The 17,600-nt window shown below is 45.1% G+C and overlaps 1 pseudogene; it reads left to right on the plus strand.

The window, feature by feature from the left end:
• Positions 1-17,600, plus strand: part of LOC119357511 — a 72,652-nt pseudogene that overhangs the window by 54,267 nt on the left and 785 nt on the right.

Consider the following 17,600-nt stretch of genomic DNA (forward strand, 5'->3'; position numbering starts at 1 on the left):
GACTTGTCGAAAAAGGTTTTTGACAAAGTTCAAGGTGTTGAATACGATGAGATTTTCTTACTCGTATCGATGCTTAAAAGTCTGTCCGAATCATGTTAGCAATTGCCGCATTTTATGATTATGAAATTTGGCAGATGGATGTCAAAACTGCATTCCTGAATGGATTTCTGGAAGAAGAGTTGTATATGATGCAACCGGAAGGTTTTGTCGATCCAAAGGGAGCTAACAAAATGTGCAAGCTCCAGCGATCCATTTATGGACTGGTGCAAGAATCTCGGAGTTGGAATATACGCTTTGATAAGTTGATCAAAGCATATAGTTATTGTACAGACTTACAGCGAAGCCTGTATTTACAAGAAAGTGAGTGGGAGCACTACAACATTTCTGATAAGTATATGTGAATGACATATTGTTGATCGGAAATAATGTAGAATTATTCTGCAAAGCATGAAAAGATACTTGAATAAAAGTTTTTCAAAGAAAGACCTTGGTGAAGCTGCTTACACATTGAGCATCAAGATCTATATAGATAGATGAAGACGCTTGATAAGATTTTTTCAATGAATACATACCTTGATAAATTTTTGAAATAGTTCAAAATGGAACAGTCAAAGAAGGAGTTCTTGCCTGTGTTGCAAGGTGTTAAGTTGAGTAAGACTCAAAGCCCGACCACGGCAGAAAATAGAAAGAGAATGAAAGTCATTCCCTATGCCTCAGTCATAGGTTCTATAAAGTATGCCATGCTGTATACCAGATCTATTGTATGCCATACCACTGAGTTTGGCAAGGGAGTACAATAGTGATCAAAATTGTCCTTAGTGGAATAAGGATATGTTTCTCGATTATGGAAAAAGGTTCGTCGTAAAAGGTTACGCCGATGCAAGTTTGACACTAATCTAGATGACTCTAAGCCTTGATCTAGATACATATTGAAAGTGGGAGCAATTAGCTAGAGTAGCTCCGTGCAGAGCATTGTAGACATGGAATTCGCAAAATACTTACGGATCTGTATATGACATACCCATTGACTAAGATTCTCTCACAAGCAAAACATGATCACACCTTAGTACTCCTTGGGTGTTAATCACATAGCGATGTGAACTAGATTACTGAATCTAGTAAACCCTTTGGGTGTTGGTCACATAGCGATGTGAACTATGGGTGTTAATCACATGGTGATGTGAACTATTGCTGTTAAATCACATGGCGATGTGAACTAGATTATTGACTCTAGTGCAAGTGGGAGACTGAAGGAAATATGCCCTAGAGGCAATAATAAAGTTATTATTTATTTCCTTATATCATGATAAATGTTTATTATTCATGCTAGAATTGTATTAACCGGAAACATAATACATGTGTGAATACATAGACAAACAGAGTGTCACTAGTATGCCTCTACTTGACTAGCTCGTTAATCAAAGATGGTTATGTTTCCTAACCATGAACAAAGAGTTGTTATTTGATTAACGAGGTCACATCATTAGTTGAATGATCTGATTGACATGACCCATTCCATTAGCTTAGCACCCGATCGTTTAGTATGTTGCTATTGCTTTCTTCATGACTTATACATGTTCCTATGACTATGAGATTATGTAACTTGTTGGAAATATTCCCTAGAGGCAATAATAAAAGTATTATTATTATATTTCCTTGTTCATGATAATTGTCTTTTATTCATGCTATAACTGTATTATCCGGAAATCGTAATACACGTGTGAATACATAGACCACAATATGTCCCTAGTGAGCCTCTAGTTGACTAGCTCGTTGTGATCAACAGATAGTCATGGTTTCCTGGCTATGGACATTGGATGTCGTTGATAACGGGATCACATCATTAGGAGAATGATGTGATGGACAAGACCCAATCCTAAGACTAGCACAAAAGATCGTGTAGTTCATTTGCTAGAGCTTTGCCAATGTCAAGTATCTCTTCCTTCGACCATGAGAGCGTGTAACTCCTGGATACCGTAGGAGTGCTTTGGGTGTATCAAACGTCACAACGTAACTGGGTGACTATAAAGGTGCACTACAGGTATCTCCGAAAGTATCTATTGTTTTATGCGGATCGAGACTGGGATTTGTCACTCCGTGTAAATGGAGAGGTATCTCTGGGCCCACTCGGTAAGACATCATCATATGCGCAATGTGACCAAGGAGTTGATCACAGGATGATGTGTTACAGAACGAGTAAAGTGACTTGCCGGTAACGAGATTGAACAAGGTATTGGATACCGACGATCGAATCTCGGGCAAGTAACATACCGATAGACAAAGGGAATTGAATACGGGATTGATTAAGTCCTTGACATCGTGGTTCATCCGATGAGATCATCGTGGAACATGTGGGAGCCATCATGGGTATCCAGATCCCGCTGTTGGTTATTGACCGGAGAACGTCTCGGTCATGTCTACATGTCTCCCGAACCCGTAGGGTCTACACACTTAAGGTTCGATGACGCTAGGGTTATAAAGGAAGTTTGTATGTGGTTACCGAATGTTGTTCGGAGTCCCGGATGAGATCCCGGACGTCACGAGGAGTTCCGGAATGGTCCGGAGGTAAAGATTTATATATGGGAAGTCCTATTTTGGCCACCGGAAAATGTTCGGGATTTTTCGGTATTGTACCGGGAAGGTTCTAGAAGGTTCCGGAGTGGGGCCCACCTGCATGGGGGGACCCACATGAACGTGGGTAGTGGGGGAAAGGCCCCACACCCCTGGTCAAGGCGCACCAAGATCCCCCCTTAGAAGGAATAAGATCATATCCCGAAGGGATAAGATCAAGATCCCTAAAAGGGGGGGATAACAATCGGTGAGGAAGGAAATGATGGGATTTCTTTCCTCCCACCTTGGCCAACGCCCCAATGGACTTGGAGGGCAAGAAACCAGCCCCTCCACCCCTATATATAGTGGGGAGACGCATGGGAGCTGAAGACGAAGTTCTGGCGCAGCCCTCCCCCTCTCCCAAGTCGTCCTCCTCTCCCGTGGTGCTTGGCGAAGCCCTGCAGGATTGCCACGCTCCTCCACCACCACCACGTCGTTGTGCTGCTGCTGGATGGAGTCTTCCTCAACCTCTCCCTCTCTCCTTGCTGGATCAAGGCGTGGGATACGTCACCGGGCTGTACGTGTGTTGAACGCGGAGGTGCCGTGCGTTCGGCACTTGATCATCGGTGATTTGAATCACGACGAGTACGACTTCATCAACCCCGTTCACTTGAACGCTTCCGCTTAGCGATCTACAAGGGTATGTAGATGCACTCTCTTTCTACTCGTAGCTGGTTTCTCCATAGATAGATCTTGGTGACACGTAGGAAAATTTTGAATTTCTGCTACGTTCCCCAACAGTGGCATCATGAGCTAGGTCTATTGCGTAGATTCTTTGCACGAGTAGAACACAAAGTAGTTGTGGGAGTTGATGTTGTTCAATATGCTTACCGTTACTAGTCCAATCTTGTTTCGACGGTATTGTGGGATGAAGCGGCCCGGACCGACCTTACACGTACTCTTACGTGAGACAGGTTCCACCGATTGACATGCACTTGGTGCATAAGGTGGCTAGCGGGTGCCAGTCTCTCCCACTTTAGTCGGAACGGATTCGATGAAAAGGGCCCTTATGAAGGGTAAATAGCAATTGGCATATCACGTTGTGGTTTTGCATAGGTAAGAAACGTTCTTGCTAGAAACCCATAGCAGCCACGTAAAACATGCAAACAACAATTAGAGGATGTCTAACTTGTTTTTGCAGGGTATGCTATGTGATGTGATATGGCCAAAAGGATGTGATGAATGATATATGTGATGTATGAGATTGATCATGTTCTTGTAATAGGATTCACGACTTGCATGTCGATGAGTATGACAACCGGCAGGAGCCATAGGAGTTGTCTTTATTTATTGTATGACCTGCGTGTCATTGAAGAACGCCATGTAAACTACTTTACTTTATTGCTAAATGCGTTAGTCATAGAAGTAGAAGTAGTCGTTGGCGTGACAACTTCATGAAGACACGATGATGGAGATCATGATGATGGAGATCATGGTGTCATGCCGGTGACAAGATGATCATGGAGCCCCGAAGATGAAGATCAAAGGAGCTATATGATATTGGCCATATCATGTCACTACTCTATTTGATTGCATGTGATGTTTATCATGTTTATGCATCTTGTTTGCTTAGAACGACGGTAGTAAATAAGATGATCCCTTACAAAAATTTCAAGAAGTGTTCTCCCCTAACTGTGCACCGTTGCTACAGTTCGTCGCTTCTAAGCACCACGTGATGATCGGGTGTGATGGATTCTTACGTTCACATACAACGGGTGTAAGACAGTTTTACACAGCGAAAACACTTAGGGTTAACTTGACGAGCCTAGCATGTGCAGACATGGCCTCGAAACACGGAGACCGAAAGGTCGAACACGAGTCGTATGGAAGATACGATCAACATGAGAATGTTCACCGACGATGACTAGTCCGTCTCACGTGATGATCGGACACGGCCTAGTCGACTCGGATCGTGTAACACTTAGATGACTAAAGGGATGTCTAATCTGAGTGGGAGTTCATAATTTGATTAGAACTTAATTATCATGAACTTAGTCTAAAACCTTTGCAAATATGTCTTGTAGATCAAATGGCCAACGCTCATGTCAACATGAACTTCAACGCGTTCCTAGAGAAAACCAAGCTGAAAGATGATGGCAGCAACTATACGGACTGGGTCCGGAACCTGAGGATCATCCTCATAGCTGCCAGGAAACAATATGTCCTAGAAGGACCGCTAGGTGACGCTCCCGTCCCAGAGAACCAAGACATTATGAATGCTCGGCAAACTCGCGCTGATGATTACTCCCTCGTTCAGTGCGGCATGCTTTACAGCTTAGAACCGGGGCTCCAAAAGCGTTTTGAGCATCACGGAGCATTTGAGATGTTCGAAGAGCTGAAACTAGTTTTCCAAGCTCATGCCTGAAGGAAATATGCCCTAGAGGCAATAATAAAGTTATTATTTATTTCCTTATATCATGATAAATGTTTATTATTCATGCTAGAATTGTATTAACCGGAAACATAATACATGTGTGAATACATAGACAAACAGAGTGTCACTAGTATGCCTCTACTTGACTAGCTCGTTAATCAAAGATGGTTATGTTTCCTGACCATGAACAATGAGTTGTTATTTGATTAACGAGGTCACATCATTAGTTGAATGATCTGATTGACATGACCCATTCCATTAGCTTAGCACCTGATCGTTTAGTATGTTGCTATTGCTTTCTTCATGACTTATACATGTTCCTATGACTATGAGATTATGCAACTCCCGTTTACCGGAGGAACACTTTGGGTACTACCAAACGTCACAACGTAACTGGGTGATTATAAAGGAGTACTACAGGTGTCTCCAATGGTCGATGTTGGGTTGGCGTATTTCGAGATTAGGATTTGTCACTCCGATTGTCGGAGAGGTATCTCTGGGCCCTCTCGGTAATACACATCACATAAGCCTTGCAAGCATTACAACTAATATGTTAGTTGTGAAATGATGTATTACGGAACGAGTAAAGAGACTTGTCGTTAACGAGATTGAACTAGGTATTGGATACCGACGATCGAATCTCGGGCAAGTAACATACCGATGACAAAGGGAACAACGTATGTTGTTATGCGGTCTGACCGATAAAGATCTTTGTAGAATATGTAGGAGCCAATATGGGCATCCAGGTCCCGCTATTGGTTATTGACCAGAGACGTGTCTCGGTCATGTCTACATTGTTCTCGAACCCGTAGGGTCCGCACGCTTAAGGTTACGATGACAGTTATATTATGAGTTTATGCATTTTGATGTACCGAAGGTTGTTCGGAGTCCCGGATGTGATCACGGACATGACGAGGAGTCTCGAAATGGTCGAGACATAAAGATTGATATATTGGAAGTCTATGTTTGGACATCGGAAGTGTTCCGGGTGAAATCGGGATTTTACCGGGTTACCGGGAGGTTACCGGAACCCCCCGGGAACCATATGGGCCTTCATGGGCCTTAGTGGAAAGGTGAAAGGGCTGCCCACCAGGGCTGCGTGCCTCCCCCTTCCCCTAGTCCTATTAGGACTAGGAGAGGTGGCCGGCCACCCTTCTCCTCTTTCCCCCTTTGGGGATTCCTAGTTGGAATAGGATTGGAGGGGAGTCCTACTCCCGGTAGGAGTAGGACTCCTCCTGCGCCACCTCCTCCTGGCCGGCGCCTCCTCCCCCCCTTGGCTCCTTTATATACGGAGGCAGGGGCACCTCTAAACACACAAGTTGACACAAGTTGATCCACGTGATCGATTCCTTAGCCGTGTGCGGTGCCCCCTGCCACCATATTCCTCGATAATACTGTAGCGGAGTTTAGGCGAAGCCCTGCTGCTGTAGTTCATCAAGATCGTCACCACGCCGTCGTGCTGACGAAACTCTTCCCCGACACTTTGCTGGATCGGAGTCCGGGGATCGTCATCGAGCTGAACGTGTGCTCGAACTCGGAGGTGCCGTAGTTTCGGTGCTTGATCGGTTGGATCGTGAAGACGTACGACTACTTCCTCTACGTCGTGTCATCGCTTCCGCAGTCGGTCTGCGTTGGGTACGTAGACAACACTCTCCTCTCGTTGCTATGCATCACATGATCCTGTGTGCGCGTAGGAAATTTTTTGAAATTACTACGAAACCCAACAAAATGACCAAGACTCCGTTCTTAGGAACAATGGAGCGAGCAACCAACTTATTGGAAATCATACATACTGATGTGTGCGGTCCAATGAGTGTTGAGGCTCGCGGTGGCTATCGTTATGTTCTCACCCTCACTGATGACTTGAGTAGATATGGGTATGTCTACTTAATGAAACACAAGTCCGAGACCTTTGAAAAGTTCAAGGAATTTCAGAGTGAGGTTGAGAATCAACGTGACAGGAAAATCAAGTTCCTGCGATCAGATCGTGGAGGAGATTACTTGAGTCACGAGTCTGGCACACACTTAAGAAAATATGGAATAGTTTCACAACTCACGCCGCCTGGAACACCTCAGCGTAATGGTGTGTCCGAACGTCGTAATCGCACTCTATTAGATATGGTGCGATCTATGATGTCTCTTACCGATTTACCGCTATCATTTTGGGGCTATGCTTTAGAGACTGCCGCATTCACTTTAAATAGGGCTCCGTCAAAATCCGTTGAGACGACACCGTATGAATTATGGTTTGGGAAGAAACCTAAGCTGTCGTTTCTAAAAGTTTGGGGATGCGATGCTTATGTCAAGAAACTTCAACCTGAAAAGCTTGAATCCAAGTTGGAAAAATGCGTCTTCATAGGATACCCTAAAGAAACTATTGGGTATACCTTCTACCTCAGATCCGAAGGCAAGATCTTTGTTGCCAGGAATGGATCCTTTCTAGAGAAGGAGTTTCTCTCGAAAGAAGTAAGTGGGAGGAAAGTAGAACTTGATGAAGTATTACCTCTTGAACCGGAAAATGGCGCAGCTCAAGAAAATGTTTCTGAGGTGCCTGCACCGACTAGAGAGGAAGTTAATGATGATGATCAAGATACTTCTGATCAAGCTTCTACTAAAATTCGAAGGTCCACATGGACACGTTCCGCACCAGAGTGGTACGGCAACCCTGTCTTGGAAATCATGTTGTTAGACAACGGTGAACCTTCGAACTATGAAGAAGCGATGGCGGGCTCGAATTCCGACAAATGGCTGGAAGCCATGAAATCCGAGATAGGATCCATGTATGAAAACGAAGTATGGACTTTGACTGACTTGCCCGTAGAGCGGCGAGCCATAGAAAATAAATGGATCTTTAAGAACAAGACAGACGCGGATGGTAATGTGACCATCTATAAAGCTCGGCTTGTCGCTAAGGGTTATCGACAAGTTCAAGGGGTTGACTACGATGAGACTCTCTCACCGGTAGCGAAGCTAAAGTCCGTCCGAATCATGTTAGCAATTGCCGCATTCTATGATTATGAAATATGGCAAATGGACGTCAAAACGGCATTCCTTTATGGTTTCCTTAAGGAAGAATTGTATATGATGCAGCCGGAAGGTTTTGTCGATCCTAAGAATGCTGACAAGGTGTGCAAGCTCCAACGCTTGATTTATGGGCTGGTGCAAGCATCTCGGAGTTGGAACATTCGCTTTGATGAGATGATCAAAGCGTTTGGGTTTACGCAGACTTATGGAGAAGCCTGTGTTTACAAGAAAGTGAGTGGGAGCTCTGTAGCATTTCTCATATTATATGTAGATGACATACTTTTGATGGGAAATGATATAGAACTCTTGGACAGCATTAAGGCCTACTTGAATAAGAGTTTTTCAATGAAGGACCTTGGAGAAGCTGCATATATGTTAGGCATCAAGATCTATAGAGATAGATCAAGACGCCTCATAGGTCTTTCACAAAGCACATACCTTGATAAGATATTGAAGAAGTTCAATATGGATCAGTCTAAGAAGGGGTTTTGCCTGTGTTGCAAGGTGTGAAATTGAGCTCAGCTCAATGTCCGACCACGGCAGAAGATATAGAAGAGATGAGTGTCATCCCCTATGCCTCAGCCATAGGTTCTATTATGTATGCCATGCTGTGTACTAGACCTGAAGTAAACCTTGCCGTAAGTTTGGTAGGAAGGTACCAAAAGTAATCCCGGCAAGGAACACTTGACAGCGGTCAAGAATATCCTGAAGTACCTGAAAAGGACTAAGGAAATGTTTCTCGTTTATGGAGGTGACGAAGAGCTCGTCGTAAAGGGTTACGTCGATGCTAGCTTTGACACAGATCTGGATGACTCTAAGTCACAAACTGGATACGTGTATATTTTGAATGGTGGGGCAGTAAGCTGGTGCAGTTGCAAGCAGAGTGTCGTGGCGGGATCTACATGTGAAGCGGAGTACATGGCAGCCTCGGAGGCAGCGCATGAAGCAATTTGGGTGAAGGAGTTCATCACCGACCTAGGAGTCATACCCAATGCGTCGGGGCCGATCAAGCTCTTCTGTGACAACACTGGAGCTATTGCTCTTGCCAAGGAGCCCAGGTTTCACAAGAAGACAAGGCACATCAAGCGTCGCTTCAACTCCATTCGTGAAAATGTTCAAGATGGAGACATAGATATTTGTAAAGTACATACGGACCTGAATGTAGCAGATCCGTTGACTAAACCTCTCCCTAGAGCAAAACATGATCAACACCAGAATTCCATGGGTGTTCGATTCATCACAATGTAACTAGATTGTTGACTCTAGTGCAAGTGGGAGACTATTGGAAATATGCCCTAGAGGCAATAATAAAAGGATTATTATTATATTTCCTTGTTCATGATAATTGTCTTTTATTCATGCTATAATTGTGTTATCCGGAAATCGTAATACATGTGTGAATAATAGACACCAACATGTCCCTAGTAAGCCTCTAGTTGACTAGCTCGTTGATCAATAGATAGTCATGGTTTCCTGACTATGGGCATTGGATGCCATTGATAACGAGATCACATCATTAGGAGAATGATGTGATGGACAAGACCCAATCCTAAACATAGCACAAGATCATATAGTTCGTTTGCTAGAGTTTTCCAATGTCAAGTATCCTTTCCTTAGACCATGAGATCGTGTAACTCCCGGATACCGTAGGAGTGCTTTGGGTATACCAAACGTCACAACATAACTGGGTGACTATAAAGGTATACTACGGGTATCTCCGAAAGTGTCTGTTGGGTTGACACGGATCAAGACTGGGATTTGTCACTCCGTATGACGGAGAGGTATCACTGGCCCACTCGGTAATGCATCATCATTATGAGCTCAAAGTGACCAAGTGTCTGGTCATGGGATCATGCATTACGGTACGAGTAAAGTGACTTGCCGGTAACGAGATTGAATGAGGTATTGGGATACCGGCGATCGAATCTCGGGCAAGTAACATACCGATTGACGAAGGGAATTGTATACAGGGTTGCTTGAATCCTCGACATCGTGGTTCATCTGATGAGATCATCGAGGAGCATGTGGGAGCCAACATGGGTATCCAGATCCCGCTGTTGGTTATTGACCGGAGAGCGATCTCGGTCATGTCTACATGTCTCCCGAACCCGTAGGGTCTACACACTTAAGGTTCGGTGACGCTAGGGTTGTAGGGATATGTATATGCAGTAACCCGAATGTTGTTCGGAGTCCCGGATGAGATCCCGGACGTCTCGATGAGTTCCGGAATGGTCCGGAGGTAAAGAATTATATATAGGAAGTGCTATTTCGGCCGTCGGGACAAGTTTCGGGGTCACCGGTATTGTACCGGGACCACCGGAAGGGTACCGGGGGTCCACCGGGTGGGCCCACCTATCCCGGAGGGCCCCATGGGCTGAAGTGGGAAGGGATCCAGCCCAAAGTGGGCTGGGGCGCCACTTCCCCTAGGGCCCATGCGCCTTGGGTGGGGAAACCCTAAAGGGGGGCGCCCCCTTGCTTGGGGGGCAAGCCCCCCACCCCTTGGCCGCCGCCCCCCTAGGAGATTGCATCTCCTAGGGCCGGCGCCCCCCCCCTTAGGCCCCCCTATATATAGTGGGGGGATGGAGGACTTCTTACCTTTGCCTTTGGTGCCTCCCTCTCCCTCTCCAACACCTCCTCCTCCTCCATAGAGCTTGGCGAAGCCCTGCCGGAGTACTGCAGCTCCATCACCACCACGCCGTCATGCTGCTGCTGGAGCCATCTTCCTCAACCTCTCCTTCCCCTTTCTGGATCAAGAAGGAGGAGACGTTACGCTGACTGTACGTGTGTTGAACGCGGAGGTGCCGTCCGTTCGGCGCTAGGATCTCCGGTGATTTGGATCACGTCGAGTACGACTTCCTCATCCCCGTTCTTTGAACGCTTCCGCGCGTGATCTACAAAGGTATGTAGATGCAAACCAATCACTCGTTGCTAGATGAACTCATAGATGGATCTTGGTGAAACCGTAGGAAATTTTTTGTTTTCTGCAACATTCCCCAACACTATCGAGATTCAATAAGAATAGACCACTCTTCAAGGGTGCATGACCATAAAAGATATTACCCATATAAATAGAACAACCATTATTCTCTGATTTAAATGAATAACCGTCTCGCATTAAACAAGATCCAGATATAATGTTCATGCTCAACGCTGGCACCAAATAACAATTATTTAGGTCTAATACTAACCCCGAAGGTAGATGTAGAGGTAGCGTGCCGACCGCGATCACATCGACTTTGGAACCGTTTCCCACGCGCATTGTCACCTTGTCTTTAGCCAATCTTCGCTTAATCCGTAGTCCCTGTTTCAAGTTGCAAATATTAGCAACAGAACCAGTATCAAATACCCAGGTGCTACTGCGAGAATTAGTAAGGTACACATCAATAACATGTATATCACATATACCTTTGTTCACCTTGCCATCCTTCTTATCCGCCAAATACTTGGGGCAGTTCCGCTTCCAGTGACCAGTCTGCTTGCAGTAGAAGCACTCAGTTTTAGGCTTAGGTCCAGACTTGGGTTTCTTCTCTTGAGAAGCAACTTGCTTGCTGTTCTTCTTGAAGTTCCCCTTCTTCTTCCCTTTGCCCTTTTTCTTGAAACTAGTGGTCTTGTTAACCATCAACACTTGATGCTCCTTTTTGATTTCTACCTCCGCAGCTTTCAGCATTGCGAAGAGCTCGGGAATAGTCTTATTCATCCCTTGCATATTATAGTTCATCACGAAGCTCTTGTAGCTTGGTGGCAGTGATTGGAGAATTCTGTCAATGACGCAATCATCTCGAAGATTAACTCCCATCTGAATCAAGTGATTATTATACCCAGACATTTTGAGTATATGCTCACTGACAGAACTGTTCTCCTCCATCTTGCAGCTATAGAACTTATTGGAGACTTCATATCTCTCAATCCGGGCATTTGCTTGAAATATTAACTTCAACTCCTAGAACATCTCATATGCTCCATGACGTTCAAAACGTCGTTAAAGTCCCGATTCTAAGCCGTAAAGCATGGCACATTGAACTATCGAGTAGTCATCAGCTTTGCTCTGCCAGACGTTCATAACATCTGGTGTTGCTCTAGCAGCAGGCCTGGCACCCAGCGGTGCTTCCAGGACGTAATTCTTCTGTGCAACAATGAGGATAATCCTCAAGTTACGGACCCAGTCCGTGTAATTGCTACCATTATCTTTCAACTTTGCTTTCTCAAGGAACACATTAAAATTCAATGGAACAACAACACGGGCCATCTATTTACAATCAAACATACATAAGAAAGATACTATCAGGTACTAAGTTCATGATAAATTTAAGTTCAATTAATCAAATTACTTAAAGAACTCCCACTTAGATAGACATCCCTCTAATCCTCTAAGTGATCACGTGATCCAAATCAACTAAACCATGTCCGATCATCACGTGAGATGGAGTAGTTTCATTGGTGAACATCACTATGTTGATCATATCTACTATATGATTCACGCTCGACCTTTCGGTCTCCGTGTTCCGAGGCCATATCTGCATATGCTTGGCTCGTCAAGTATAACCTGAGTATTCCGCGTGTGCAACTGTTTTGCACCCGTTGTATTTGAATGTAGAGCCTATCACACCCGATCATCACGTGGTGTCTCAGCACGAAGAACTTTCGCAACGGTGCATACTCAGGGAGAACACTTCTTGATAATTTTAGTGAGAGATCATCTTATAATGCTACCGTCAATCAAAGCAAGATAAGATGCATAAAAGATAAACATCACATGCAATCAATATAAGTGATATGATATGGCCATCATCATCTTGTGCCTGTGATCTCCATCTCCGAAGCACCGTCATGATCACCATCGTCACCGGCGCGACACCTTGATCTCCATCGTAGCATCGTTGTCGTCTCGCCAATCTTATGCTTCCACGACTATCGCTACCACTTAGTGATAAAGTAAAGCATTACAGCGCGATTGCATTGCATACAATAAAGCGACAACCATATGGCTCCTGCTAGTTGCCGATAACTCGGTTACAAAACATGATCATCTCATACAATAAAATTTAGCATCATGTCTTGACCATATCACATCACGACATGCCCTGCAAAAACAAGTTAGACGTCCTCTACTTTGTTGTTGCAAGTTTTACGTGGCTGCTACGGGCTTAAGCAAGAAACAATCTTACCTACGCATCAAAACCACAACGATAGTTTGTCAAGTTGGTGCTGTTTTAACCTTCGCAAGGACCGGGCATAGCCACACTTGGTTCAACTAAAGTTGGCGAAACTGTCACCCGCAAGCCACCTATGTGCAAAGCACGTCGGGAGAACCGGTCTCGCGTAAGCGTACGCGTATTGTCGGTCCGGGCCGCTTCGTCCAACAATACCGCCGAACCGAAGTATGACATGCTGGTAAGCAGTATGACTTATATCACCCACAACTCACTTGTGTTCTACTCGTGCATATAACATCAATACATAAAACCTAGGCTCTGATACCACTGTTGGGGAACGTAGTAATTTCAAAAAAATTCCTACGCACACGCAAGATCATGGTGATGCATAGAAACAAGAGGGGAGAGTGTGATCTATGTACCCTTGTAGATCGACAACGAAAGCGTTTGGTTGATGTAGTCGTACGTCTCCACGGCCCGACCGATCAAGCACCAAAACTACGGCACCTCCGAGTTCTAGCACACGTTCAGTTCGATGACGATCCCCGGACTCCGATCCAGCAAAGTGTCGGGGAAGAATTCCGTCAGCACGACGGCGTGGTGACGATCTTGATGTACTACCGTCGCAGGGCTTTGCCTAAGCACTGCTACAATATTATCGAGGACTATGGTGGAAGGGGGCGCCGCACACGGCTAAGAATATGATCACGTGGATCAACTTGTGTGTCTCTGGGGTGCCCCTGCCTCCGTATATAAAGGTTTAACAGGGGGAGGCCGGCCGGCCATCATAGGGCGCGCCAGGAGGAGTCCTACTCCCTCCGGGAGTAGGACTTCTCCCCCAATCCTAGTTGGAATAGGATTCGCGAGGTGGAAAAGAGAGAGAGAGAAGGAGGGGGCACCGGCCCCCTCTCTCCTTGTCCTATTCAGACTAGGGGGGAGAGGCGCGCGGCCCAGCCCTGGCCGCCTCTCCTCTTCTTCCACTAAGGCCCACTAAGGCCCATATAGCTCCCGGGGGGTTCCGGTAACCTCCCGGTACTCCGGTAAAATCCTGATTTCACCCGGAACACTTCCGATATCCAAACATAGGCTTCCAATATATCAATCTTTATGTCTCGACCATTTTGAGACTCCTCATCATGTCCGCGATCTCATCCGGGACTCCGAACAACCTTCGGTACATCAAAACGTATAAACTCATAATGTATCTGTCATCGAAACCTTAAGTGTGCGGACCCTACGGGTTCGAGAACAATGTAGACATGACCGAGATACGTCTCCAGTCAATAACCAATAGCGGGACCTGGATGCCCATATTGGCTCCTACATATTCTACGAAGATCTTTATTGGTCAGACCGCATAACAACATACGTTGTTCCCTTTGTCATCGGTATGTTACTTGCCCGAGATTCGATCGTCGGTATCCAATACCTAGTTCAATCTCGTTACCGGCAAGTCTCTTTACTCGTTCCGTAATACATCATCCCGCAACTAACTCATTAGTTGCAATGCTTGCAAGGCTTAAGTGATGTGCATTACCGAGAGGGCCCTGAGATACCTCTCCGACGATCGGAGTGACAAATCCTAATCTCGAAATACGTCAACCCAACATGTACCTTTGGAGACAGCTGTAGAGCACCTTTATAATCACCCAGTTAGGTTGTGACGTTTGGTTGCACACAAAGTGTTCCTCCGGCACATGGGAGTTACATAATCTCATAGTCATAGGAACATGTATAAGTCATGAAGAAAGCAATAGCAACATACTAAACGATCGGGTGCTAAGCTAATGGAATGGGTCATGTCAATCAGATCATTCAACTAATGATGTGATCCCGTTAATCAAATGACAACTCTTTGTCCATGGTTAGGAAACATAACCATCTTTGATTAACGAGCTAGTCAAGTAGAGGCATACTAGTGACACTCTGTTTGTCTATGTATTCACACATGTATTATGTTTCCGGTTAATACAATTCTAGCATGAATAATAAACTTTTATCATGATATAAGGAAATAAATAATAACTTTATTATTGCCTCTAGGGCATATTTCCTTCACCGCCTCCTCCTCCGGCGAGTGACGATCAGGGCACTCGGCCGGCTCCTTCTCCGGTGCTCGGCGGCACTCCGCCTCCTTCTCCGCCTGCGCCGGCGCGCCTGAGCAGCCAGCCTCCTCCTTCTCCGCCTCATCGGCAAGGGAGGAAGAGACCTGCCGCCGCTCCGGCTGCTTCGGCGCGTCGTAGTCCTTCTCCTCTGCCTCGTAAGAAAGTATAGAAGACAACCGCTCCGTCTGCTCTGCCGACGTCTAGCAGTACAGCCAGAGGCGGGAGGACATACAGATTCGGTCCTTCTCTGAAGACTCCAGAGAAGTTACCATACGAGAGGACCTCGGAGGAGAACGCCGAGATCGCGCGAGAAGAAGTGAGGAACTTCTTTGAAGGGGTGAAAGCAAAGAAACATCCACCTCCGGAGGAGAAGGTAGATCCGGTGAAAGCGAAGCGCACTCTGGCTGCCCTGACAAAACCACCCAAGTCTCCGCCGAAAGGAAACTATGAGCGCATTATTGGAAAGGAATTTGCCGAAGCGGAGCAGTCGGGAAGTACCGTCAGTGATCAAAGGCTGAAAGAACGACGAGCTGGGAAATAAATTGCCCAGCTCGGCGAACAAGCGAAGCAATCGTGCCCCCCGCTCAAGGTGCCTAGCGACATCGTCGCTAATGATCCGAGGATGGTGCCCGGTTATAGCAATCTTGGCGATTACCTGCCCGACGATGTACATTATGATTTCATGGAGGTGCGGATACAAAGATACGAGTACGGGAAGCCTCTCGTCAAAGATGAAAGATCTCTATCAACGATGATGCGAAGATTGCATGATTGATACTTGAAAATCTGCAGAGAGTCTGGGGAAGGAGTACTTTGTATGTGAGAGTTAAAAAGGAGCATGACCTCGTTGGGATTGAACTGTTGCCTGTTCCATTTGAGGAGTTCTTTCAGTTTTTCAATCAATTGGCCCTCGATAAAGCAACGGTCACCTGCTACTGTCTGTAAGTAGTAGTACTTCTGTCATTAAGTCTCTCTATATAGCTCAGCTCTTTCATTGCATGTATTTATAATTATCCTCACTATATTATGCAGATTGAAGATCGCCGAATTGAAGAAAAGACAAGTCGGTGATGTTGGGTTCATTAACACATATCTCATAGATGCAACTGAGGTTAAATTTCATGCCGCAGATACCGAGGCCAACTTGCTACGATCGTTGGTAATAAATGAAAACAAAGATATAATACTCTTTCCTTACAACTTCAAGTGAGTGTTACTGTCTTGTGCATATTCGGTTTCCCTTATATATTAGTCAAGGTTATAGTAATGTAATTAATGAGTTATGCATGCGTGTGCAGTTGCCACTATATTATCCTAAAGATTAAGCTTGAGCAGGGACTAGTAACCGTCTTAGACTCAAGACGAAAAGATCCCCAGGACTATGCGGACATGACTCAAATGCTCGAGAAGTAAGTTAAATCGATCATTATCCACCATATCAACAACTTTGTTCATTTCCTGATATATCAAGTAATTGTTTTCTTTGTCTGGCAGGGTTTGGAAAAAATTCACCAAAAAAGCTCCAGGACTCCCGAAGAAGTTGCAATTTAGACACCCGAAAGTAAGTACTATAGTAGCATTTTTCGCGCATCTCCTATTGATTCAAGCGCTAGTTTCATCAATACCATTTGGCATTCTTGCTTATCAGTTTGATTGAACTCTATTTCTTATAAAGTGGTTGTGGCAGGAACAAGGGAATGATTTCTGTGGATACTACGTTTGCGAGTCCATCTGCCACACGACCTGTGAGCGGGGCTACTCTGACGAACAATATGAAGTACGTAAATAACAACATTCACAATTTTATTTTATTACCATCATTTGTGTTGAGTTTCATTCATTCATATATATATGTATTGACCCCCTTCTTCAAATTAGATGTTTCGGAAGCGGGATGAACTCCTAGCACCAGCTCGCGTGCGAGCAATTCAAGAGGAATTGACGGCATTCTTTCTTGACCATGTGATCGCTGAAGACGGAGAATACCATGTGGAACATGAGTCCGTATGTTAGGAGATTATATTTGTAAGAGATAATTATTATATATATGTAGCCGGTAGTGTCGGATAGATATACGAGAACTTGTTGTTCGACCAATCTCTCGGAGAAGGAGAGGTGGTCGATATCACTTCTCTCTGTATGCATATATGTTCATAACGATCTTTTATTTCCTTCGTTTGCTTACTAGCTAGCTAGCGTGTCTAGTCCTCTCTATACATATGTATAGTACGTAGCGTCGACCAAGCACGGACATAAGAGAGGACACTTCTCTCTATTAATTATAGCTAGCTAACATAATATATGAAACACCTAAATTAACCCCCCCAAACCCCC

The sequence above is a fragment of the Triticum dicoccoides genome, chromosome 2A (genome assembly GCF_002162155.2).
Source record: "Triticum dicoccoides isolate Atlit2015 ecotype Zavitan chromosome 2A, WEW_v2.0, whole genome shotgun sequence".
In the NCBI taxonomy this organism is placed as follows: domain Eukaryota; kingdom Viridiplantae; phylum Streptophyta; class Magnoliopsida; order Poales; family Poaceae; genus Triticum; species Triticum dicoccoides.